The sequence below is a fragment of the Bactrocera dorsalis genome, chromosome 3 (genome assembly GCF_023373825.1).
Source record: "Bactrocera dorsalis isolate Fly_Bdor chromosome 3, ASM2337382v1, whole genome shotgun sequence".
NCBI lineage: Eukaryota > Metazoa > Arthropoda > Insecta > Diptera > Tephritidae > Bactrocera > Bactrocera dorsalis.
Genome location: NC_064305.1, coordinates 27,489,406 through 27,515,364, shown reverse-complemented (window position 1 = coordinate 27,515,364; position 25,959 = coordinate 27,489,406). Strand labels below are relative to the sequence as shown.

General features: G+C 37.5%; 1 pseudogene; it reads right to left on the bottom strand.

Moving 5' to 3' along the window:
• LOC125777512 (uncharacterized) lies at positions 1-23,843 on the bottom strand (annotated as a pseudogene).
• Positions 23,844-25,959: the final 2,116 nt, after the last annotated feature.

The following is a 25,959-nucleotide window of genomic DNA, read 5'->3' as shown; positions in this document are numbered from 1 at the left end:
CCATCATTTTAATGTAAATATTCTATTTGTGCTAGACCTGCTTTACAATAAAATCCTCCACTTCTAATGTATATTTATAGACTCGAAGAACCTAAGGATACCACTGATAAACAGAGAGTTTCAAAACAACGCCTTAAAAAACGTTTTAATGAATGTAAACTACGTAAAATATTTAGATATTTATGCGGAGGTGCGGGGTTCTATGGAGTTTCCGATTAAGACATCAGACATAAAAGAAGTCGGCAATCTAATATTGAAAACCACTTTTTGCCATTTTTCCGCTAGAGACATTATTCCATCATGGAATTATCATTTCCAGAACGGAACTTTTTTCAACTTTTTCGAATTTAATTTCTTTGGATAAATGAAGCTTGAAATCTCACCTTTTTGAAACTATAGGGTGGGTCATATAAAATTTTAAATTTAAAGATAGGGCGTAAAAGATTGAGTGTAGCGTTTGCTGTATGGCACGTAGCACCATCCTGCTGGAACCAATGTTTTCCAAGTCTTCCTCTTCAATTTGCTTGAAGAAAAATTCGGTTAACATTGCGCTATATCGCTCACCATTAATGGTTGCGGTTACTTCTTCATTTTAGAAGATAAATGGGCCGATGATTCCACCAGACCAAAATCCGCACCATACAGTGATTCGTGCTGGGAGCATTGGCTTCTCGACGATTACGTGCGGGTTTTCTGTGCCCCATACTAAGGCCTATAACTATAAAAGACAACTCACAAAATGTCGACCGATCATTTGCCATAGGAGTCAAAGGTTATGTCATTTTAACCTGACTTTTGGTTTACACACTTCAATTCCAACTATAAGGGGGGTGCAAATATAAAATTCTAACCTCGACTTATTTTTTTACTCACCTATGTTAACCAATTTAAATATATTTATGAAGTTGATGTCGGAATAATACTTGAGTGTAAAAAACAAAGAAGAACAAATGAAAATTTTCATATACATATGTATAGTTCCTCTTATACTACCACACAATACATATAGAAAATACAAAATATATGCTTTATTTTTTAACTCCAAAGTAGTTCGCTTCCATGGCACGACAACATATTTTTTCCACACTACTGCCAATGAACGGAAGCATACTGTTCACAACTGCTACATATACTTGTGCGCTTAGCGGTTTGCAATGCAACCAACACTCATAGCACTAGACCTTTTAAGGCGTGTGCGCGATGTAGCAGACTGAGTTGCTCCAAATTATATTCAATGTGACACGTTAGTTGAGCTATCGCCGAGAAGTGCGTGAATGCAGAAATGAAGATGCTAAACTACCATATGGATTGCGTGGCAAATGAAACAGCTCGGTCCAAGGACCGGTAGCGGTTCTTGATTGGCACCGAGAGCATCCAGATCCGCAGCGAAGGGTATAGGCAGATCACGTGCTAAACAAATTTTTTCCGGATAAATTATGTAGCAAGGTTCGAGTCGCCCGGTGATACTTATATACCTCAATTTTAGCGCTCTCACACGCACGCCGCTGAAGCGTGCCTTTTTCCATATTCAACCATAGATCGCGTTGTGGCGCTACTTGCAGTTCTCAAATGCAATTTTCGCGACGATAATGATGCTCAGGCACGGCGGCCATTGGACCTGCCGCAATCGCCAATGTTTTCTTATACGGAAACACCAATTCATCATCAGACGACATAAGACGCCTTGAATAGTATATTTGGATTCTTGAAATACGACGTGATCGCATGATGACCCTGTGCGATCGTATCCAGGTTCATCTGGTCCACTGAGGATATTACACGCACAGCCCGCCGTATGTTGTCGCAGCAGCAGTTGATATTGTTCTGGAATTTCTCTTTCTCTCCTCCAAAATAACCAGCTTGTCGACACTATCTTCATGAAAACGCGTGCAGGCATTGTATTGTACTGCAATTCCTTAAATGATACATGTAATTTCGATTACTGCGTGTGCGATCAGTCACGAAATTTTATTGACAGCTTACGTTTGAAGTTTAAAGAATTCCATAGTGAGTGTATTTTGCCACCCGGATGCTTCCAGGCATACATAATTTCAATGCAAAGCGTATTTTGCATTGGATCGCTGAAGCGTGTATCATTAAAAAAGTCATAATGCGCCAAGGAATAGAGTAAAGAGCCACTATAGGAGCCCGTTTTCGAATCGAATTGCATATACAAAAGGACTAGTGCTCATGAAGTCCACCCTCTCCATGGGCCGTGAAAATGTATGATCCGAATCGTAAATGGTCAGCGATTCACCGCAATCACCGTCATATATTAGTATCAGCGACTCGATGAGATAATTGCGAAAGCTGCAAATAAAACAAGTAAGGAAGGGCTAAGTTCGGGTGTCACCGAACATTTTATACTCTCGCATGATAAGGTGATAATCGAGATTTCATTATCCGTCATTTACATATTTTTTTATTTTGGTTCCTAATGTATATACATATTGTATTATACAGAGAAGGCATCAGATGGATTTCAAAATAACGTTATATTGGAAGAAGGCGTGGTTGTGAACCGATTTCGCCCATATTTCGTACATGTCATCAGGGTGTTAAAAAAATATTATAAACCGAGTTTCACTGAAATCGGTCGAGTAGTTCCTGAGATAGGGTTTTTGGTCCATAAGTGGGCGACGCCACGCCCATTTTCAATTTTTAAAAAAAGCCTGGGTACAGCTTCCTTCTGCCATTCCTTCCGTAAAATTTAGTGTTTCTGACGTTTTTTGTTAGTCGGTTAACGCACTTTTAGTGATTTTCAACATAACCTTTGTATGGGAGGTGGGCGTGGTTATTATCCGATTTCTTCCATTTTTGAACTGTATATGGAAATGCCGGAAGGAAACGACTCTATAGAGTTTGGTTGACATAGCTATAGTAGTTTCCGAGATATGTACAAAAAACTTAATAGGGGCGGGGCCACGCCCACTTTTCCAAAAAAATTACTTCCAAATATGCTCCTCCCTAATGTGATCCTTTGTGCCAAATTTCACTTTAATATCTTTATTTATGGCTTAGTTATGACACTTTATAGGTTTTCGGTTTCCGCCATTTTTGTGGGCGTGGTAGTGGGCCGATTTTGCCCATCTTCGAACTTAACTTTCTTATGGAGCCAAGAAATACGTGTACCAAGTTTCATCATGATATCTCAATTTTTACTTAAGTTACAGCTTGCACGGACGGACGGACAGACGGACGGACGGACAGACAGACATCCGGATTTCAACTCTACTCGTCACCCTGATCACTTTGGTATATATAACCCTATATCTGACTCTTTTAGTTTTAGGACTTACAAACAACCGTTATGTGAACAAAACTATAATACTCTCTTTAGCAACTTTTGTTGCGAGAGTATAAAAAGGAAAATACAGATTAGTTGGTGTTGAAAAAAAGAACAACATTTTTTTCGACGCCGCTGTTTATGTGGCGGTTTCTGAGCTTCGAACAAAAAGACAACATTAAATTTTGTTTTAAAATTGGTAGAACTTTTACCGAAACGTTTCAATTTATAAAACAAGTTAATGGCGATGACTGTTTATCCCGTAGCAGAGTGCACGAGTGGTTTCATCAAAAATCTGCGAAAATCATTATTGAAATTCATGGAAATGGTATTGAACATCTCCAGAACATCGAATTATCGCAATTTTACTGAACATTTGGGCTTACGAAAGGTGTATGTACGGTTTGTTCCGTACAAATTCACTGAGGACCAAAAATTTTTCAAAATCCAATATTCGGAGGACATCATTGTGACCAATTATTTGACAAAAAATCACAGTTTAACCATTAACCACTCCCCGTTTTCACCTGATATGGCACCAAGCGACTTCTTACTTTTCAGAAAAATGCATTGGTCCATGAAAGGAAAGCGTTACGCAGACGTAGAGGCCATTCAAATGGCTGGTACCGGCATACTGGCGGCCATATCCGCCAACGAGTTAAAACACTCATTCGACATGCTTTTGGACCGGGCAAAAAGCTATATTGAAGCAGAAAGAGACTAAGTATTTTGAATAAAATAAATTGATTTTGCTGAAAAAACCATTTGTTCTGTTTTTTTTTAAATCCTGTTTATTTTGTAATGCACCTTGTATGTACGGATGGAACCGAACTATATAAACGAGTGGGAGGTGGTGAATTTTGTGCAAAATAAGATACTGGAATCGCTTTTCGACTGCACCGCAGATATCACCAGAATTAATAAAAAAGCCTTATTGTTCTGACAGGGGGTGTGTGTTTTCAAGTCTTATATAACGTTTTAAATAAAATTAATTTAAACATTTTCCGCTAAAAAGACATGTTTGGCATCTCTAATACAATAATAACGAAATGCAGTAAAGATACCGTATCTACCTCAAGATATGCTCAACGTGTCCTGTTGTACGTGCTATGACATCACCTTGTTACTACGCTTAAAAGCCTAAAGATATGCAATCATTCCGAAATACAGAGCAGAGTATGAAATCTGGTAACCGTTTGTCCGCATAATTTCCACTTCGTCAATATTGCAAGGAATTGGATAACACTGCAAAAGCCAGTTAACAGGGCCGAACGTTAAAGTGTTGAGGATGTGGTGTATGTTGAGGAAGCGCAAGGAGGATTGAGATATTGAGAAATATAAATTTATATATATGCATACATACGTATGCATGTAAGTCGGCAGTTATGTGCTAGGGTATGACCACGCAATCCGCTCAGACTCTATTGCGAACTACTTGCATATAAGGCTGAAAGCCGTTTCTTCTGTCCCCAACAATATAGCACAGAGTTCGACCTCTCATTGCTGGACCTAAGCCTACACTCTTGAGCCTACAGGTCTTAATTGTGGCTGGTAGACAGTCAAGCGGATAGATAACTTATGAGGTCGCATGGAAACACATACATACGTAATTTCAACTTTGTGTATGTGTTTGTTGGCTTGCTGCATGATGATCATTTGCGTTTGCAGCACGAAATTTTATGGGGAATGTCGCATGAGAGTCGAATTTTTTGGGCCCAGCTGGCATGTGTATATTTTTATATAAGTATATTTACGCTCGTGTGCTACATGTCGGCCTAAGCCAGCCATCTGCAGTTTATGAGGATATGCAGCAGGCACACGACATTTTTTAGGTAGCATTTAGTACTAAACTCCTACTACGAATAAGTCAGGCACAAGATGTTTGTGATGCTACTTAACTTAGTTCTCTCTGCACGCCATATTAATTCAGCCTATATAGCCGTAAATATTTTTGTTGTGCTCGCGAATTGAGTTGATCTGACGTGAGCCGTGAAAATAAAGTGTATATTAAATCGGCGAGCTGTTGTCGAGAACTTCGGTAAATACATTTTGTTTAAGCCAATGTAATTTCCTTAGCGGTACGCGTGGATCCGATTACAGATTACTTTTCTTTGAGTAATCGTAAGTATGAAATAACTAAAATTTTTAAATTATTTTATTTTCGGAATTCAGATGGAGTTTTTGAAACAATTTTTTTCGTAACTATACTAATATTATATCGTAAAGCTGAAGAGTTTGTTTGTTTGAACGCGCTAATCTCCGAAACTAATGGTTCGAATTAAATAATTCTTTTTGTGTTAGATAGTCCGAGGAAGGCTATAGGCTATATAGCATCACGCTGCGACCAATAGGAGCGAAGAAACAGTGGTAAATGTGTAAAAAACGGGGGAAATTATTTATCTTTGAGGGCTTCCGTTCCTTGCGCTGCGAAAGCGGTTCAAGATACACAAAAGTTATGTATGAAAGAATTATTTCTCTTTTAATGATCTAAAAAAAAAGTCCGTGAGTACCGTTTTTGTGATAACTAATTTGGTCGAAATTATTTGTTAGAGTTGTATTAACATAATAATATTAATTTTTCTATATTTATTGTTATTTTCTTCTGTCGTTACATGCAGTATAAAACTATTCAAATTTTTTAGGTAATCCGTAATTTTTGTGGTTAGCAGTCATTTTATTATTTTAGATCTTACTCGCTGATGTTAATTCTTACTCTGCTTTTCTTAGAAAATGCCACGGAAGCGGAAATCTGGTATATCCAAAATGGCATGGTAGTTTTATTGACTGGTGATTTCCGTTAAACCCTCCCAGTGATTCAGAGGGGGACACCATCAGATGAAATTCAAGCGTGAATTAAATCATCACGCTTATGTTCGAAAGTTGAAAAACTCCGCCTGAAAACGAATATGAGAGAGTGCATCTTCATAATGACGTGGATTCAGGACTTTACGCAGAAACGTTGTTGAAAATTGGTGATGGTTGTTTAGATGTTGACGTTGAAGGCTACATATTACTGTCAAGAGAATTTTGTAATTTAGTAGAAAGTGATGTGGATTTCATTGCTAATGTTTTGCTTAGTGATCAGTGGTTGTGGGCAAGAGCAATATTAGCACCAAGAAATGAAATTGTTAATAGGATCAACACTGATATTTTAAACGAGGTTCAGGGAAAAATTAAGGAATATTTGTCAATGGATACAATTATAGATACGGAACTAAATGCTTCATATCCTGTGGACTTTTTAAAATCACTTGAACTATCGGGTGTACCGTCACACTGTACCAGTAATGCTTATGGGAAATCTAGATGCTCCTCTGCTATGTAATGGAACAAAGCTTCGGATAACAAAATTGGGACAGAACATACTTGGTGCTACTATTTTAACAGGTGTCGGTAAGGGAAATAGTGTTATAATACCTCGGATACCAATTATTCCCACTGACTTTCCATTCAAAATTTAAAGGGTTCAGTTTCCCGTCAAGCTTAGCTTTGCTGTTACTATAAAGTAGGCACAAGGACAAGCATTACAAGTAGCAGGAGTGCATTTAGAAAACCCATGCTTCTCTCATGGTCAACTTTATGTAGCCTGTTCACGTGCATCTAAAGCCCAGAATCTACACATATTTGCACCCGACGGGAAAACTTATAACATGGTCTACAAAAATATACTAGATTAAAACTCTGTATTTTATTTTTTTAAATTGTTAGAATTCAAAATTATTTATTTTTGTTACTGTGAAATATATTTTAGCATTTTTTGTTGCATTTCAATACGCATATTTTAAGGTGTTGAAACTTCATTGTCTATAGTAATTTTTAAAAATTTAGTTATCATATTGACTAATTTCTATTATTATACCCTTACCCTTTATCTCTCATACTTATTTAATGGCTCCACTGTGGCCGAAGCCGCGGGTAAAAAGCTAGTTATTATTATAAAATGATACAAGCGGAACATTGGGAATATGTGAAATACGTAAGATAAGATTTATAGTATACGCGAATTTAAAACAGCTCAGTTCACGAAACTTTCTTCAACCAATAGCTCTATTTGTATTTCGTGCATTTAAGCTTTGTTTCTTAATTTTATATTTGGCCTATTTGGATACTCCATAAGCTGGCCATGAAATTGCAGTGAATTATAAAGTATTATGTCAGATTCTGTTAGGCAACGATATAATTGATATAACGATAATTGTATGAATACCTGCTCCCATTTAGCGTACATCGCCTCCACAGCTACATTCTCACATTCACAGCGTTTGGTATGCCGCAAACATTCGCAAAGGCTTGCAGAATGCGAGGCAATTTTACACGTGTGTGGGTGTTACGGAACATTGATTGAGCTACAGTTCTATTGGCTTACTAAAAATGACATTTTTGTGGTTGACTTGTCTACCTGGCTACCTTGCTAGCCTGTTTGCAAAAGCTTTAGTTGCTGCGCCTTGTCTTTCATCATTACCGTGGACCAAGCGCAAAAATTGGCTTAAACTAAGTTACTTTTATTATTATTATTTTCATTTCATTACGTTTACTAGTTCCATTCCGCGCCATTTTTATCTGCAATGTACATTTTTTGAGGTTAGCTTTGTAAGCTCACACACGAACACATTGTAGAGACACACACATACACATTTATATACAATTTTGAGTTTTCCGCACTGCAGATTACCTTTTTCCAGGGCATTGGTAGTCTCGCGCTCGTTCTCTCGCCAAACCTCCTGTTGTACCTGCCACATGTGGCACATTTAATACACGTGCCAAACACATACGTATATGTACTAACTACATTCAAGCGACAACTTCTTCCCTCCACAGCTTTATGCTGCCCCAACATTCTCGGTTGACGTTTATGCTCGTAATTGAAAAAGTTTTTGTCATCTGAATTACTGAGCTGCACCGTTCGCTGTTTGCCTCACCGTTCATGTCCTCTATCCGCACACAAGTGGATTTTCAAAGTGCTGACTTTATTTTGTGGCGCTTCAATGCAGATTTGCTAATAATGTAGTGCGCATTTTCTATATACCATATGTGTGTTATATTTGTGGTATTTTTCTATGTAGAATTTGTAGTAATATGTGAAATATATTCCCCACATTTCAATATTTTTTGTGCTGAACACGGTTTCCACTTAATTAATAATTTAATTTCAAGAAAAATAAATGATGGAATTCAGAAAAAATTCTTTTTAGGTAATTATAGAATTATTTTAATAATGGTAATTAGTTTGTATTGCAAATGAAACGCTTTACTAAAATTGTCTATACAGTGGGTTCAACAATAACTTGTTAACGTTTTTCAAATCGCGGAAACTGCTTTTAAGTTTATTTCAAATTTATTGTTCAATTATGATCTCTAACGATGTTCCTAATGTGTTGCGCCGTGCCGTGAAATAAGTAAAATTATTGTTTAGTATTTGAAAGGCACCATATGGACTATTGTGGTGGCCTAAACATTAAGGAAAAATTGGAAACTTAGATAGCAGGAAGAGGGAGGAATCACGTAACTTCAAAAAATGAGGGCAAAGCTATTATTGCCTTCTTTGGGAAGAACCACTGATCAATTTAAGAGAAGTTAAAAAAATGTTTAAAAAGGGATTAAATATACATATCGCTCATTTGCTGCAAGACCGGCATAAGTCAAAAAAATCGATTCTCCAGAAAACGCGTTTTCAACTGACTACAACCTTACACGGTGACTCCAACCTTACACCTCTTCTCAAGCGGAGCATATAAGAGGTATTCATATGAATTTTTCACTCAACATGAAGTATGATATAACGAACAATTCTGCAGCATTAACTCAAAAATCACGTCTTTGATTTATGCCGGTCTTGCAGCAAATGAGCGATATGTATATCTTCAGAAATCTGGCATTAAACGTAGAAGTACTGTAATCAAATCCCTACTTTAAAAAGTACAAACTGAGAAAAGGGCCAGCGCAGGAAAATATCAACCGTGCTTGGAGCAAAGTAATATTTACAGTTGAGTCAACTTTAGTATTGTTGAACCCCTTGAGAAATGCTTGGCTAAGAGAAAGACAAGCATTTAGCTAAAGAAGTGTTAAACACTACAACTTTTTATGGATGCTTCTCTACTCATGTATTTACAATTTTGAGAGGCTTCTCTGAAAATCTTAACGTCACTACAATGATAAAAATATATAAAGAGGAGTTACTGTGCAACTGAAGGCGGCATATATAGTCATAATTGTTAACCATACTGTATGAAGACAATGAAATAAGAAAACTATATCATCACTTTAGATTTGTCTTTACAGTCCCCAGATGTTTGGGCTTCAATGAAAGCCAAAATGTCAAAAAAACATTTTCCGTTAATAAAAGATTTTGTTCTCCTACTTCAACACAACTGAAGGTAGCTTCTGTGAAATAGTTGCAAGGAGCCATAAAAGATGTTAGGCTATAGTTAGGACATTTTTCTAGTAAACAATATCTACAATTTGGAAAATGAAAGCGTTAATTTTTGAATGCACTCTAAATAGAGCTACAGTAGTATTACATGTAATTATTTTAAATGGCATACGAGGGTATTTAATTAATGCTCCTTGTTTTCTCTTTGAACTTTGTTCTGCTACTAGTCCAAAGTCTTATTTGAAAAACAATATTCCAGCTCTTGCCATCTGAGAAGTTAGCATCATCTTAATAATTTTTAATCCGGAGTAGATCTCTCTCTCTCTCTCTCATATTATTATAAAACCTTATGCCTAAAAGAAAATATTTATTAACAATCACATAACTTTCAGGAGCTACTCATTTGCCAGAACTGCCGATATCGGACCACTATAACATATAGCTGCCATACAAACTCAATAATCGGAATCAAGTTCTTGTATGGAAAACTTTCACATTTGACATGATATATTTACAAAATTTTATACAGATTATTTTCTACGAACACAGTGCAATATCCGAAGAAATTGTTCAGATCGTTTAACTATAGCATATAGTTGCCATACAAACTGGATGATCGAAATCAAATCCTTGCATGGGAAACTTTCGCATTTGATGTGGTATCGTCACCCAATTTGATAAGGAAATAATATTAAGGTAATAAGATAATCTCCGAAAATAGCATATACGAGGTATGACAATTAAGTAATGAGACTGAAAAAACCGTATATGTGAAAATTATTCTACAACTCTGCCATTCCCTTCAAAGTAGTCCTTGGGCAGCTATACAGCGATTCCAGCGCGTTTTCCATGCTTCGTAACATTTCTGGAACGCTTCGACTGGGATGTCCGCGAGTACCCTCGTCACGGCCGCCTGGATGTCCTCAATCGACTCAAAATGGGTTCCTTTGACCATTGATTTTGTTTTAGGAAACAAAAAAAGACACAGCGTGACATGTCGGGCCAATAAGGCGGCTGTTGCAACACGGTGATCCCTTTAGAGGCCAAATACTGGGGCACGCTGAGGGCGGTGTGGCACGGCTCGTTGTCGTGATAAAGGATCCAGTTACGAGCGATATCTGTGCGCACCCTGTTGACTCGTTTTCACAATCTTTTGAGTACTTGGCAATAGTAGACTTGATTCACAGTTTCACGGATTAATGCGCGAACACGCTGCGCATTCGCGTCAGTCCGCACCTCGACTGGTCTCCCACTCCGCGCCTCGTCTTCCACGCTTTCACGCCCCTCCTTAAACTCTTTGTGCCATCGAGGCACTTGGGCACGACTAAGAGCACTATCACCATACACTCTTACAATTTTAGCGTACGATTCCGAAGCTGTTTCGCGCAATCTGGTGCAAAAATTTTTATCGCTACGCGTTGCTCTTGATTTCGTTTTTCCATTTTCGTGACGAGCACTACAAACACACGTCTACTCAACTTGACGCAGCAGGCGAACTAAACAAGCTAGAGCTATGGTATATATATCAATAGAGGGGGGAGAGATGCCGGAAAAAGAGGAAGGGTCAAGATCATAGGTTTACCATAAGGTTTACGCATAAGCGCAATAGAATCTGTCCCATTACTTAATTATCAAACCTCGTAGCTTCCATATAAACTGAACACATAGTTACTAAAAGAAATGCACCTGTGAAGGGTATATTAGCGTCGGTGCAGCCGAAGCAAGCAAGTATCAATTATTGTTTACAACAAACACCAGTAATGAACAACATGAATTACATGAGTGCAACTTGTAGCTAGCCAAATGTACAAATAAGCAGTTTTAGCAGCGAATACACTTCTTTCTCGAACAATATTGAGTAAAGCGTCTATGTTAGTCCATCTGTTCGTGCAAGCGATAACTTGAGTACAAAAAAACGTAAAACGTAAAACGTCGTTGAAAGTGAGCGTGATCCCGCCCATATATAGTGATAAGTGAAATTATGTGAAATCTGTATCTCAGGATTTACTTCACCATTTTGAACTAAATGGGATGTATGAAGTAACCCAATCACGTTTATGGTAAACTGTGCAAATGGACGAAATAAGAAGACAACATGCCTGCTATCTAAATTTACAGAATACCAATCAATAAAGTTATCAGATCAAAAATATGACACAAATATTATCCTCAAGGTTTTTAATCTTATTCCCATGCTATTCTCGGAATTGGACTATAGCATTTCAAGGACATATACATACGCACACCAAATACGTAAAGTTCGGAGATAATAATTTTGTCATGCCAGCATATCGTTATGATAAAAAATAGGAAAAAATCGAATCAATATTTCCTTAAATCCCCAAATATTTAATACAAATATTTTCGAACTTCCGGTTGACCTTACTCCGCATCTATCGATTAATATGAAAACATATTCATGAAATTAAAAAATGTCTTTCTATATCCTAAACAGTGTACTTTCTTTCTTATGATTATAAATAATTGATACAATACTTCATATTTTTAATTAAAATATAAACGAAAATTCCGTATATCGCTTTATCTCCCGAGAGTTTAAAATTTTACGTTTTTTAAGATAGAAGTTAGATATCGATTAGAAATTTTGTATACTTCCTTTTCTTCACAAGGAGCTGCTTATTCAGGACAACCGATATCGGACTACTAACTATAACATATGGCAGCTATACGAAGTGCTCAAATGATCGAAGTCAAGGACATGTCCGGAAAACTTTTAATAACTCTACAAGTCCAATTTGGTATTTGAAGTAATACATTAAAACTGTAGAATGCTGAATGATACGCAGATATTTAGCAGCTCCGTACGAATGTGTTTTGATAGAGTTGCCACGTTTTCTGCCTTAAAACACATAATGTTATAAATCACTGCTAACTATTAATGTAACTGTAATGAAACTACTATAATCGTACAATTTAAATATCAAGTAGAAATAATCGAGTTATAACTTTTCACACAAAATCCATATTTAGGCAAATAACTTCCCTGTAAGCCTATGCCCAATACTACTCCTATCGCATTTCTATATATAAGGGGTATTCTCTTGCTCTTGCAAGATTGCAGATTGCAAAAACACTACACCGAAATATACAAGGGCACGAGAGCACCCATTGCAGAATCTAGTGATATATGAGCGACTGATTCAGTCAATTTATTGTAAATGACTATTGTGCATGGCTATTGTGAATTGGCGCACCTTCTGCATGCATTTTTAACAAAAAAACTGTAACAAAACTTTATAATTTAAATAGAAATTATAAAATCTAATTAAAATTTACCTTTCTCAACAGTTTAACGACGTAATATGTCTTTATGCAAAATGGCAACTACAACAGGGTTGCAATTTTATGTTTGCGTGACATTGCACGCTAATATACATGGGTTTTGGTCTGACATATTTTACAGCCATTGCAAATAATTTTCTGCGTGTGTTTGTTGTTGTGCCATTGTAAATCTGCAATTCTTGCACCGTGCACCGGGTTTTGCAAGAGCAAGAGAATACCCCTATAATGATATATAACCAGGCATTTGTGATACTCAACATATACAGAAACTTTCAGTCACTTGTAGAGGTAATAGTGTTTTCAAGTTAAGGACAAAATGTCACATAAATCGTTGTCTGATTTCTAACTAAAATACTTAAGATGACAGTGTTGTAACACCCAAAGCTGCCAGACAGGCGGACGAGCATCACTCTCAGTGGAACTAAAAAGCGTCATTTAAACCAACTACACGACCTACATATATACAAAATAATGTGGCATATGTATTTATGCACAGTGATCTGTTGGCTATGCTGATTTTCATTGCATTCACAATTAGAATTATTACGCCGACTGCTGAAAATAGCGCTTAATGTGAATTGTTACTAAAGGGTGATTTTTTAGAGCTTGATAACTTTTTTTAAAAAAAAAACGCATAAAATTTGCAAAATCTCATCGGTTCTTTATTTGAAACGTTAGATTGGTTCATGACATTTACTTTTTGAAGATAATTTCATTTAATGTTGACCGCGGCTGCGTCTTAGGTGGTCCATTCGGAAAAGTCCAATTTTGGGCAACTTTTTCGAGCATTTCGGCCGGAATAGCCCGAATTTCTTCGGAAAATGTTGTCTTCCAAAGCTGGAATAGTTGCTGGCTTATTTCTGTAGACTTTAGACTTGACGTAGCCCCACAAAAAATAGTCTAAAGGCGTTAAATCGCATGATCTTGGTGGCCATTTCTTGAGATGAATTGTTGTCCGAAGTTTTCCCTCAAAATGGCCATAGAATCGCGAGCTGTGTGGCATGTAGCGCCATCTTGTTGAAACCACATGTCAACCAAGTTCAGTTCTTCCATTTTTGGCAACAAAAAGTTTGTTAGCATCGAACGATAGCGATCGCCATTCACCGTAACGTTGCGTCCAACAGCATCTTTGAAAAAATACGGTCCAATGATTCCACCAGCGTACAACCACACCAAACAGTGCATTTTTCGGGATGCATTGGCAGTTCTTGAACGGCTTCTGGTTGCTCTTCACCCCAAATGCGGCAATTTTGCTTATTTATGTAGCCATTCAACCAGAAATGAGCCTCATCGCTGAACAAAATTTGTCGAACAAACACATTTCGAACCGAACACTGATTTTGGTAATAAATTCAATGATTTGCAAGCGTTGCTCGTAAGTCTATTCATGATGAAATGTCAAAGCATACTGAGCATCTTTCTTTGACACCATGTCTGAAATCCCACGTGATCTGTCAAATACTAATGCATGAAAATCCTAACCTCAAAAAAATCACCCGTTACATTGTTAAGCTTGCTCTCTGCTTGAATGCCATTGCGCTGCCAGTCGCCCGTCTACACTTCTCTCCCTGTACTCTGACTTTGATTGCTACAGTATTTGAACCGGTTTAGTGTAACTTTTTTAGCTTTTTGTGGCTTAGATTACTGTGGCATCTGTCGCTTGGTGGAACGCTCAATAGGCTCTTACTTACATGGCTATCAAATAATCTTGCTACATTACTTCACTACGGTCTGAGACATACTTTTGGTTGTGACAGTGAATTTCTGCATTCGCTGTATGTATATGTACTGTGGCTATTTCTGCTGCCTCGTCTTCTGTTGCTCTCCACTTTACTAAGAAATTGCATAATAAATTCCTGTCCAAAAGCGTAAAGTTATAAATAACAGTCACCACATTGCCACAAAGCGAAGATTTATTGAAATTTTAGAACTAATGACGTGCTTCTCGGCTAACTTAACTGAGTTGACGAACACATATGCCCGCTGGGCTTGTAACATGAGTAACGGCAAAATATGTGCGCGTTATAGAATTTTACACACAACTCAAGGCGTTTGCATAATCATTTCGATTTTACTTGAAGTAGTGTGAAAATATTTCGAGATTTGAATTCTCTAAGTGTTTAAGTGGGGAAATCTGTTAATACTATAAAACAGGTACATGTGATACGTACAAAGTGTGCTTGTGAAAAATATATGCTAACATAAAATAAGCATAGTAAAGAAAAGTAGGTTGTTAGAGATCACAAAAAAAGTATTCCGATTTATAAACAGAAATCGCAATATAAACTTTGTTTATAAACTTGTGACTCTATACTATATTTGTGAAATATTCTTTTCTAGAAGTACCAATGTTTCGAAAATTTCATCCGTTCCTTTGGAGTAAAAATTAAAAAAAAATTATAAGCACTACTCTTAGAAAAAAATTAATTAAAATTAAAATAACTAAGCATATTCCGATGCATATAAACATAAGAGGCTCAAACAGCGTTCATAAAGATTTTCCTAATAATATTTGTTAATGAAATGTACTGTTTTAAAATTTCAAGTCTTGTTTTTGCCTCATTTCATCTTTACCCATTAGTGTAATATTAATTGTAATGTCTTTGATATGTAATTGAGTTTTTTATGAGGTTAGGGTTTTATGAGGACGGGACAAGGACAGAGACGAGTAGGTCCTTGTGACATTTACTACAGTGGCCATATAAAGGAGCGCATGTTTGGTGTGGGATTCGCGGTGGGAGAGAGACTCCGTCGCCGAGTACTATCATTCACTGCGGTGAATGAACGTCTAGCCACAATCCGCATCAAAGCGAGGTTCTTCAACATATCGCTGAATTGCGCCCACGCCCCGACGGAAGAGAAGGACGATGTGACCAAAGATGCCTTTTATGAGTGCTTGGAGCGCACTTATGTGAGATGCCCCCGTCACGATGTAAAAATCGTGCTTGGCGACTTCAACGCCAGGGTGGGCAAAGAAGGTGTCTTTGGTACTACGGTCGGTAAATTCAGCCTCCACGACGAAACTTCCCCAAATGGGTTGAGGCTGATCGACTTCGCCGGGGCCCGAAATATGGTTATCTGTAGTACTAGATTCCAGCATAAGAAGATCCATCAAGCTACCTGGCTGTCTCCGGATCGAAAAACTACCAACCAGATCGATCATGTTGTGATAGACGGAAGACACGTCTCCAGTGTTTTAGATGTGCGTGCGCTCCGAGGTCCTAACATCGACTCGGACCACTATCTTGTTGCAGCTAAGATTCGCACCCGCCTCTGTGCAGCAAAAAACGCACGCCAACAAACACAAGGAAGGTTCGACGTCGAGAAGCTGCAATCACAACATACAGCCGAACGATTCTCTACTCGGCTTGCACTCCTGCTCTCTGAGAGCACTCGTCAACAACTCGGCATAAGGGAACTGTGGAACGGCATTTCAAACTCTTTACGTACAGCTGCAACCGAAACCATTAGTTTTGGGAAAATACAAAAGGTCAGTTGATACGACGAGGAGTGCCGTGTCGCAGCGGAGAGAAAACAGGCTGCCTACCTCGCAAACGTTACGATCGACCACAACACGTGCGGGATGGGATAGATACCGAGAGTTGAAGAGGGAAGCGAGACGCATTTGCAGACAGAAGAAGAAAGAGGCCGAAATGCGTGAGTACGAACAGCTGGATAAGCTGGCCGACAGGGGTAATGCTCGAAAATTCTACGAAAAGATGCGGCGGCTTACAGAAGGTTTCAAGACCGGAGCATACTCCTGTAGAACCCCCAAGGTGATCTAGTTACCGATGCCCAGAGCATACTTAAATTATGGAGGGAACACTTCTCCAGCCTGCTGAATGGCAGTGAACGCACAACACCAGGAGAAGGCGAACCCGATACCTCAATCGATGACGAAGGAGCAGACGTTCCATTGCCCGACCATGAAGAAGTTCGAATAGCAATTACCCGCCTGAAAAACAACAAAGCGGCAGGGGCCGATGGATTGCCGGCCGAGCTATTCAAACACGGCGGCGAAGAACTGATAAGGAGCATGCATCAACTTCTTTGTAGAATATGGTCGGACGAAAGCATGCCCAACGATTGGAATTTAAGTGTGCTATGCCCAATCCATAAAAAAGGAGACCCAACAATCTGCGCCAACTACCGTGGGATAAGCCTCCTCAATATCGCATATAAGGTTCTGTCGAGCGTATTGTGTGAAAGATTAAAGCCCACCGTCAACAAACTGATTGGACCTTATCAGTGTGGCTTCAGACCTGGTAAATCAACAACCGACCAGATATTCACCATACGCCAAATCTTGGAAAAGACCCGCGAAAGGAAAATCGACACTCACCACCTATTTGTCGATTTCAAAGCTGCTTTCGACAGCACGAAAAGGAGCTGCCTTTATGCTGCGATGTCTGAATTTGGTATTCCCGCAAAATAATACGGCTGTGTAAACTGACATTGAGCGGGACCAAAAGCTCCGTCAGGATCGGGAAGGACCTCTCCGAGCCATTCGATACCAAACGAGGTTTCAGACAAGGTGATTCCCTATCGTGCGACTTTTTCAACCTGCTTCTGGAGAAAATAGTTCGGGCTGCAGAACTCAACAGAGAAGGTGCCATCTTCTATAAGAGTGTACAACTGCTGGCGTATGCCGATGATATTGATATCATCGGCCTCAACACCCGCGCCGTTAGTTCTGCTTTCTCCAGACTGGACAAGGAAGCAAAAGAAATGGGTCTGGCAGTGAACGAGGGCAAGACGAAATATCTCCTGTCATCAAACAAACAGTCGTCGCACTCGCGACTTGGCACTCACGTCACTGTTGACAGTCATAACTTTGAAGTTGTAGATAATTTCGTCTATCTTGGAACCAGCGTAAACACCACCAACAATGTCAGCCTAGAAATCCAACGCAGGATAACTCTTGCCAACAGGTGCTACTTCGGACTAAGTAGGCAATTAAGAAGCAAAGTCCTCTCTCGACAAACAAAAACCAAAATCTATAAGTCACTCATAATTCCCGTCCTGCTATATGGTGCAGAGGCCTGGACGATGTCAACAACAGATGAGTCGACGTTGCGAGTTTTCGAGAGAAAAGTTCTGCGAAAGATTTATGGTCCTTTGCGCGTTGGCCACGGCGAATATCGCATTCGATGGAACGATGAGCTGTACGAGATATACGACGACATTGACATAGTTCAGCGAATTAAAAGACAGCGGCTACGCTGGCTAGGTCATGTTGTCCGGATGGATGAAAACACTCCAGCTCTGAAAGTATTCGACGCAGTACCCGCCGCGGGAAGCAGAGGAAGAGGAAGACCTCCACTCCCTTGGAAGGACCAAGTGGAGAAGGACCTGGCCTCGCTTGGAATATCCAATTGGCGCCACGTAGCGAAAAGAAGAAACGACTGGCGCGCTGTTGTTGACTCGGCTATAATCGCATAAGCGGTGTCTACGCCAATTAAGAAGAAGAAGATGAGGTTAGTATTACGTAAGAAACAATAGAAGTTTTGAAACACGAGAAATCAATTCTCTCATTCAAAAGGTTAAAAACCGGATATCTGAATAATCAGTTTTCAGGTTATTCGAATAATTTTATGGGCTCTACTATATGTACTGTATACACATTCATTCTATTTTTTCATAATTTTAGTAAAAAAAAAATCTATATCTACTGCATACATATTTACCATCATGTCAATGCATTCGGCTTATTCAATATTACTCATACGCACTGTTTTACTCGACATACGTATGTTTGCTTATTTGTTCAGTACATTTTTGATTCGCTTTTTGGATAACACATTACACAATATAAATTGTGAACAGCTACTAGATAGAAGAAGTCACATATATACATATATTTAAACGCTATTTCATACCTTTATTTTTTACAGAATGTATTTTCTCCATTCCATTCATATGTGAAAGGGAATATTTTACTCATAGGCAATTCTGCGTATTGCATTCATTTTATAAAACTTCGGCGAAGAATGCCAATAAGAATACAAACTTATATAACAGGAGTACCTATATGTTGCAAAAACAATTTTTGAAGTAAAACTTCTTTAGGCGCGCTTGGCTTGGGGAGTAAACTGGTGAAAAGTGTAATTCGCCTAAGTGTGATTCGCCTAAGTGTGATTCGCCTTAGTGTGATTAGCCTTAGTGTGATTCGCCTAAGTGTAATCAGGCGAGGTGAACGCAGAGAACGTATAATATAAGCAGAGAACGTTTAATATAGAGAAGGTTCACGGCGCGGAGATCGTAAAAATATTTTTGGCTAACTCGGTCGAGATGGTCCAGTTTCACCACAGACAAATTGTAAGCGTGTTTCACCACGAATATAGCAGAATTGAGCATTTTCACTGTTAAATGAGAAAAATAATGCGAATTTCAATGTAAAGTAATGTATGCGTACAGATTCGCTTATTTACTATGCTCAAACGACTCTGCTTATAATTTATAGATCGGTATACATACAGCCATGGACACATAAATATCACACTTGGTCATCAAATAAGAAAACATTTATTTATTGCTTAGGTTTATCACTTACGGATTTAAAGAGGAATGCGTTTTATTTTAAAAATTATTCACTTTAATATAACTATAACACTGAAACAATAAATATTTTATTATCGCCAAAAAAAGACGAAAACATCAATATCCTATATGACAGCTTGGACACATAAATAGCACAATCTGAAAAGGGGTTTAAAAAAAGGTACAAAAATTTATAAAAATTATTAAAAAATTGCAAAGGATTGTTCATTTTGTTAGTATTTTGTACTATATCCATCATTTTTAAGCATCCGCTCACATCTTTGCTGCATGCTGTCCACCAGTTCTTGATATCGTTCCTTTGGGATTGAATACCAAGGCTCCTCAATTCCAGCCCATAAATTATCAAAATTTTTGAATTTTTTGCTTGCTATTTTGAACTTTATATCAATTCATAAATTTTCTATTGGTTTCAGGTTCGTGTTTTGCGCAGGCCACTCATAAATTTTAAATTTTTTATTGCCGAGACCATACTTTACTACCTTTGCGGTGTGTTTCGGATCATTGTCTTGCATAAATGTCCAGTTTATGGGCATGGATTGAAATACATTTTATTTTTCAGTATATCCAAATACTAAAACTGGTCCATTTTACCATTTATTCGAACAATTGGCACGATGCCATGCCATGAAAACACGCTCCAGACCATGATACTTCCACCGCCGTGCTTAATGGTTTTTTTGGTATACCTAGGTTTAAGGGATTGACCTTGTGGACGACGTAAAAATGATTTTTCAACTGGAACCTTCCTATTTATCTTGGTTTTGTCGTTCAAAAACACGTTCTTAAAAAATTGTGCTGGTTTGTCTCCGTGGGCCTTTCCAAATGCCAGTCGAATTTTGATGTGGCGTTTTGACAGGAGTGGTTTCTTGCTGGTAATTTGTCCAAAAAGTTGAGATAAGTTGAGTCGTCTTCCTACAAGCTTTCTGGATACGTCCACACCATATTCGTCATTAATTTCGATCATAATTTCTCTGGTTAACTTAAAAGGATCCGCTTTGCTCTTCCGTACTATGTATTTATATGTCAACACTAATATCGGATTTACGTGGTCCTGGTTTTCTTGGTATCTTTTTATTGACACAAGGTGGGTGTTTTGTTACATAAAGAGCATTTTATAACATTTTTGGAGAGCAATATATTATTTTAGCAATTTTGACAGGATCTTTTCCTTTTTTGTTCATATTGGATATAAGGACTCCATTTTCTGTCGTGGAAGGTTTTTTTTCTTCTCATTTTAACGAAATATCGATGAAATAATTATATATTCGCAGAATTAAATTAAAAATATGCGAGAACCTCACACAAAATTAAAAAAAAGACTACGAACTTAAAAATGTGCTATTTACATATGTGTCCACCTCAAATCAACACTATACACAATAAAATTGTCGCGTACAAAATTTAATAGAAAATAAACAGTATTTTTTTGCAGGGAAATGAGCCTCATAACAGTTACAAGTAGATACATACCAAATTTTTATTGTTCAGCTACTTTAGGATTAAAACAAAATTGAATTAATATGGGATTCAGATGTGTGCTATTTATGTGTCCATGGCTGTACATATGTATATTTGTTATGAAAACACATAAGTGTGTATTTTGAATTTGACCTATGTACATATTTGTATACCATAAAATCTTTGCAAGTATTACTACCTAAATATACATTTTATATGGGTTTGACAGGTCATATATGTATTTACTATATACAAAAATATGTATATGTACATACATATATTTCCTTTAATTATTAAAAGTTTCGATATCATGTTAAAAGACCAAGCGATCGCACATGTGCTCATATATAATTATGTGTGCATGTAAACAAATATGCTAGACCATAGGGATAATGTTTGTAAATTTGTCTAGATGCAGTGCATATGTATGTACACTTAATGCTTCATGCGAAATCTCCGTTGAGACGGACAACCAATGGCGAAGCTCGCGTTTTTTGCTTCCATGTCAACGAGTCAATCTGTCGACACGGCATTGTGTTGTTGGTAGAAAATCCTAGCTGTGCCGAAACAATAAGCGAACGATTGTCTATTGTTACCGCTTCCCTTGCCGCGCTAACAGCTTCGCCAACAAACTTGCGTAAATATATATATCGACGCAGATTTTTGCAAGCCGCGTAAAATACAGTCAATCCCGGTTATGTGGCACAATCAAAGATACAGATTTTTGTGGTTTGTCAAAAATAAAAATATAATATGGTACATAAGCGACTGCGGATACTTAACCGAGTCGTACATACTTAAAACAATAGTTTGAATGTATTTCAAAAAACAAACCGTGAGATGCAGCAAGATATAGGCAGTTAAGAGGGATGACTTTCATTTAAGCGGAGTACTACTTAACCGGGATTGACTGTACACATGAATAAGAGGAATATTGAACATTTTCACATGTACATATTAAAAGACCAAGCGGTCGCGCATATTCACGTACATACATATGTAATTACATATGTGTGCATGTAAACAAATTTGCAAGAACCAGAGAACTTAAAAGTATAGAAAGAGAACATAAAATTTGTTAACATTGTATGTAAGGTCGGAATTCGCCTCGGAATTTTAACATTGTTTACAATTCTCTCACATATTCTAACCGAGAATATGAAGAGACAGAAATATATGTATTTACGGCATATGATGACAAGGCATATATGCCGAAGAAGAGAATATGAAGAGACTCCCAACGAAGAATTTCGTTTTGCTTGTTTATATTTTGTTTCATTTTGACACCGAAAATGTGTACAAAATACATTATGTCTCTGTCTCACATACGCAAGAATATGAAGAGACATAAATATATGTATGCATGAATATGAATATGAAGACATAAACACATGCATGCATGCTCCTTATGCAAGTTCATACATATGAATACATATTTACGCACGTTGGAAGGCGAAGCTGTTACAGCGGCAAGGGAAGCGGTAACAATCGGCGATCGTTTGTTAGTTTCTTTCGCGTCTCGTCGCGTCAATGCTTCGACAGATTGATGTGCTGAACACATAGAACGCGACAGACTGCAAGCGCCATCTGAATCTGATATTGAAATACACACATTCATCTATGCAAAAATATTAATTTACTAATGAAAACATAAAATAAATTTAAATATTTGTAGGAAATAAATATATGTATATGTGCATACATGTATATATTGGACACACACATTCATATATACATATAGATAGAGAGAAAGAAGTTTTACTTCAGTCGTGCGGTCATAAGCACACTCTCTTTTTTTTTAATTATAATTCACTTTTGTATATTTAATAAAAAATAAATAAAAAATTGTGAAATTTCAAGGGAATACATATTTTAATTTAAATTACTAGAAACATTATTATTTTTGAAAAGAAAGTTTCAAAGTTTATATCCCAACTAAATAATAAATGCTGAAATTCACTGGTAACAATTACAATTTTCTTTATTTAAAGTAGCATTTTGTTAATCTTAACCGTCGTCGATTAACAAAATGCTCTATTATACCTTTTGATGGAGCAAATCTGGTGAAAAGTTAATTAAAAGCTCAATCTTTGTTGAGTTGATAAAAATGATTTTATATTATTTAATATGATCATAAGCCCTGCACAAATTTGATCATTCAGTTTCTATGGCAGCTATATGCTATAATGGCCCAAAAACGGAATATGTTGTTATATGCACAGTTAATTATATTTTCTTCCATTTACGTTGGAAAATATAACCGCACAATTTTGCCTATTCGTTCTTCATTGTGATAACTGCACGACATATTCGGTGGATACCAATGAGGGATATTCAAAAATATGTCCTCACTGGCGTTACTATCCTTCAGCGATTCGGAGATGAGCAGCGTATCAAATGCCATGCTTGATGCCCGCTGTCTCGACTTGACCGGCCCAATTGCCGACATTGAAATGGAAACCCGTGCTGAGCAGCGAGCCCGCCGGTGAGGTGACGAACAAGACGTACATGTACTGCGAAGTGCCTGTGAAACCGAGAGAGAGAAAAAACAATGATGAGCAAAAGGAGAAAAAGTGTTGAATTGAGACGTGTACGTGCCCTTGTTCCGCTTAATATACATTTAGTATTTTGCAATTTCACACCAACGACTTGTATGTGTATGCGAGACTGTTTCGTGGAAAAGCAGCCATCGCGTGAATTTATAAATATTAATTGCATTAGCCACACTATAACCGAGCCCAGTGATGTTCTCTGGCAAGCCGTGCAACGTTGCAGTATTGTTGTAGTATTGGCTGGAGCTATTTGCAGGTGCCGCAGTTATGTTCCACCTTTATTGCATTGATGTTGATGTGTTGTTGTTGTCATTTTTCTACTTAGTACAATTGATGGCGAGCACAATATGAGCAGCCATTTAAATAGGCATAACTGGCCAACACAGCGCAAGAAATTGCAATCGATTCTGCAGACGAAGTAATGGTATGATGTTCGGTTAAGTTAACTGAAGACCGATGGGAAGCAAAAATAGTTTTAGTTTCAATTCCTTTTGACAAACAGCTATTCATTTGAAGTCTGAAATCAGAAAAAAGCTACTGAACCAGATCTGGGGAACATAGTGCATGCCTTGATAATCATAATTTCAATTCTGAGTTACGGTCATAAAAAAATATTTTGCACATATTTTGACATTTTCGTTCAGTACTCATACAGCTTAAACAAAATTTATCAAGCCACTTAATAGCTGTTACTTCGTTAAGAAACTTAGATTTTATGTATTTTTTGCATTGAACCAGAAGAACCAAGATGGGGCAAAGAAACATAAACAAAACCAAAAATATCAAAATGTTCGTATTGAAAATAACATACGAGGCGTGTTCAAGAAGTATCGCGAATTTTGTGTTTTTTCAAAAATTATTTATTTATTCATGAATATCTATTTTCTCCCCTTCAAAGTAATCCCCATGAGATATTATACACTTGTGCCAACGGTTTTTCCAATCTTCGAAGCACTTCAAAAAATCATTTTTTTTTATATTCTTCAGCTCCTCCTTCGATGCCGTCTTTATCTCGTCAAGAAAAGCGTAACGTCATCCTTTCATGGGCTTCTTCAGTTCAGGGAACAAGAAAAAGTCACAAGGGGCCAGATCTGGGGAATACGGTGGCTGCGGCATCATTAGTGTGTTGTTTTTGGCCAAAAAGTCGCGCACAAGCAACGATGTGTGAGCAGGAGCGTTATCGTGGTGCAAAAGCCAATTTTTGTTCTTCCACCGTTCCTCCCTGTGGCAAGAACTCATGATGCACCACGCCCCTGCAATCGAAGAAATCTGTCAGTTACGATTCGCGATACTTTTCGAACACACTTCGTATATACAATTTTTCAGATTTTTTTTTGACTGCTCCTCCCGAATATATGTAAATGATCGAGGTCTTAATATGGTTAGAAATTGTTAAATGACAGGAAATGTATGAGGATACCTGAGCCACATCCAAATGGCCGGGGGCCTTCGTGATCAAAACAAACTCAAAAGTTCCATCACCTTTTAATAAATATATCAAACATGGGTGCCATTTCCAAAATAAAGTGAAAGAAAAACTAACTAACAACATTTACACTATTTAGACAATGGTGCAATTGTAGTCAGATCCTACACTTGTCGAAGTCAGCACAAACAATAATGGTGAAATGAAACTTATAAGAACAGCAAAAATGGCCCCCAAAGTAATTTATTTCGCAATTTGCACGTACGCATGATTCTCATCAACGCACTCAAATGGTGAGGCTTTTGTATAGATTTCTATATAAATTATAATATTTGATTCATTAAGCCTCGTCGAGACCAACGGTCTGATACACTTAGTCGAGACCAATGGTGCTTGGCTAGGCCCCTATTTTTCTTAACCTTTAAAACGCTCTAGCGGCTAAAGTATTTGACCTAGATAAACATACAAACCAATTTGGACATGTAATGAACATGAAAATAGATAAATTAAACGTGCGAAGTGATAGAAACATTCCAAAGTTCATATATTTTCATACAAAACATATGGGGTCTAGCCAAGCACCATTGGTCTCGACTAAGGTGTAATATTATAACATCCTTTTTTCGTCCTTTTCGATACGATATCCTTGAATTTTTTTTTCTGAATTCTATAGACAATAAAATTCTAGGAAGCTACCTGGAAGCGCAAGTCGTTTGTTACACTCTAAATATATTTAAATAACATTTAAAAACAAAATATGCCTGGCCAGATCCGTTGGTCTCGACGAGGGTTAATGTATTAAGCAAAATTGTTTTTTCCCAACCTCTTTTGTGGAACACTAATTCTCTCGCTTAAGCATGCAACAACTCAATCATTTCTCAGTGACTTTCGCCAGAATCCAGTTAAAGTCATTGCATTTCAATTTCGTAATGGCTGATCAGCGTTATGGCAGCTGCCAAATGTCATTTACCTTTTCTGAAATTTAGTTTGACGCACAAACCTT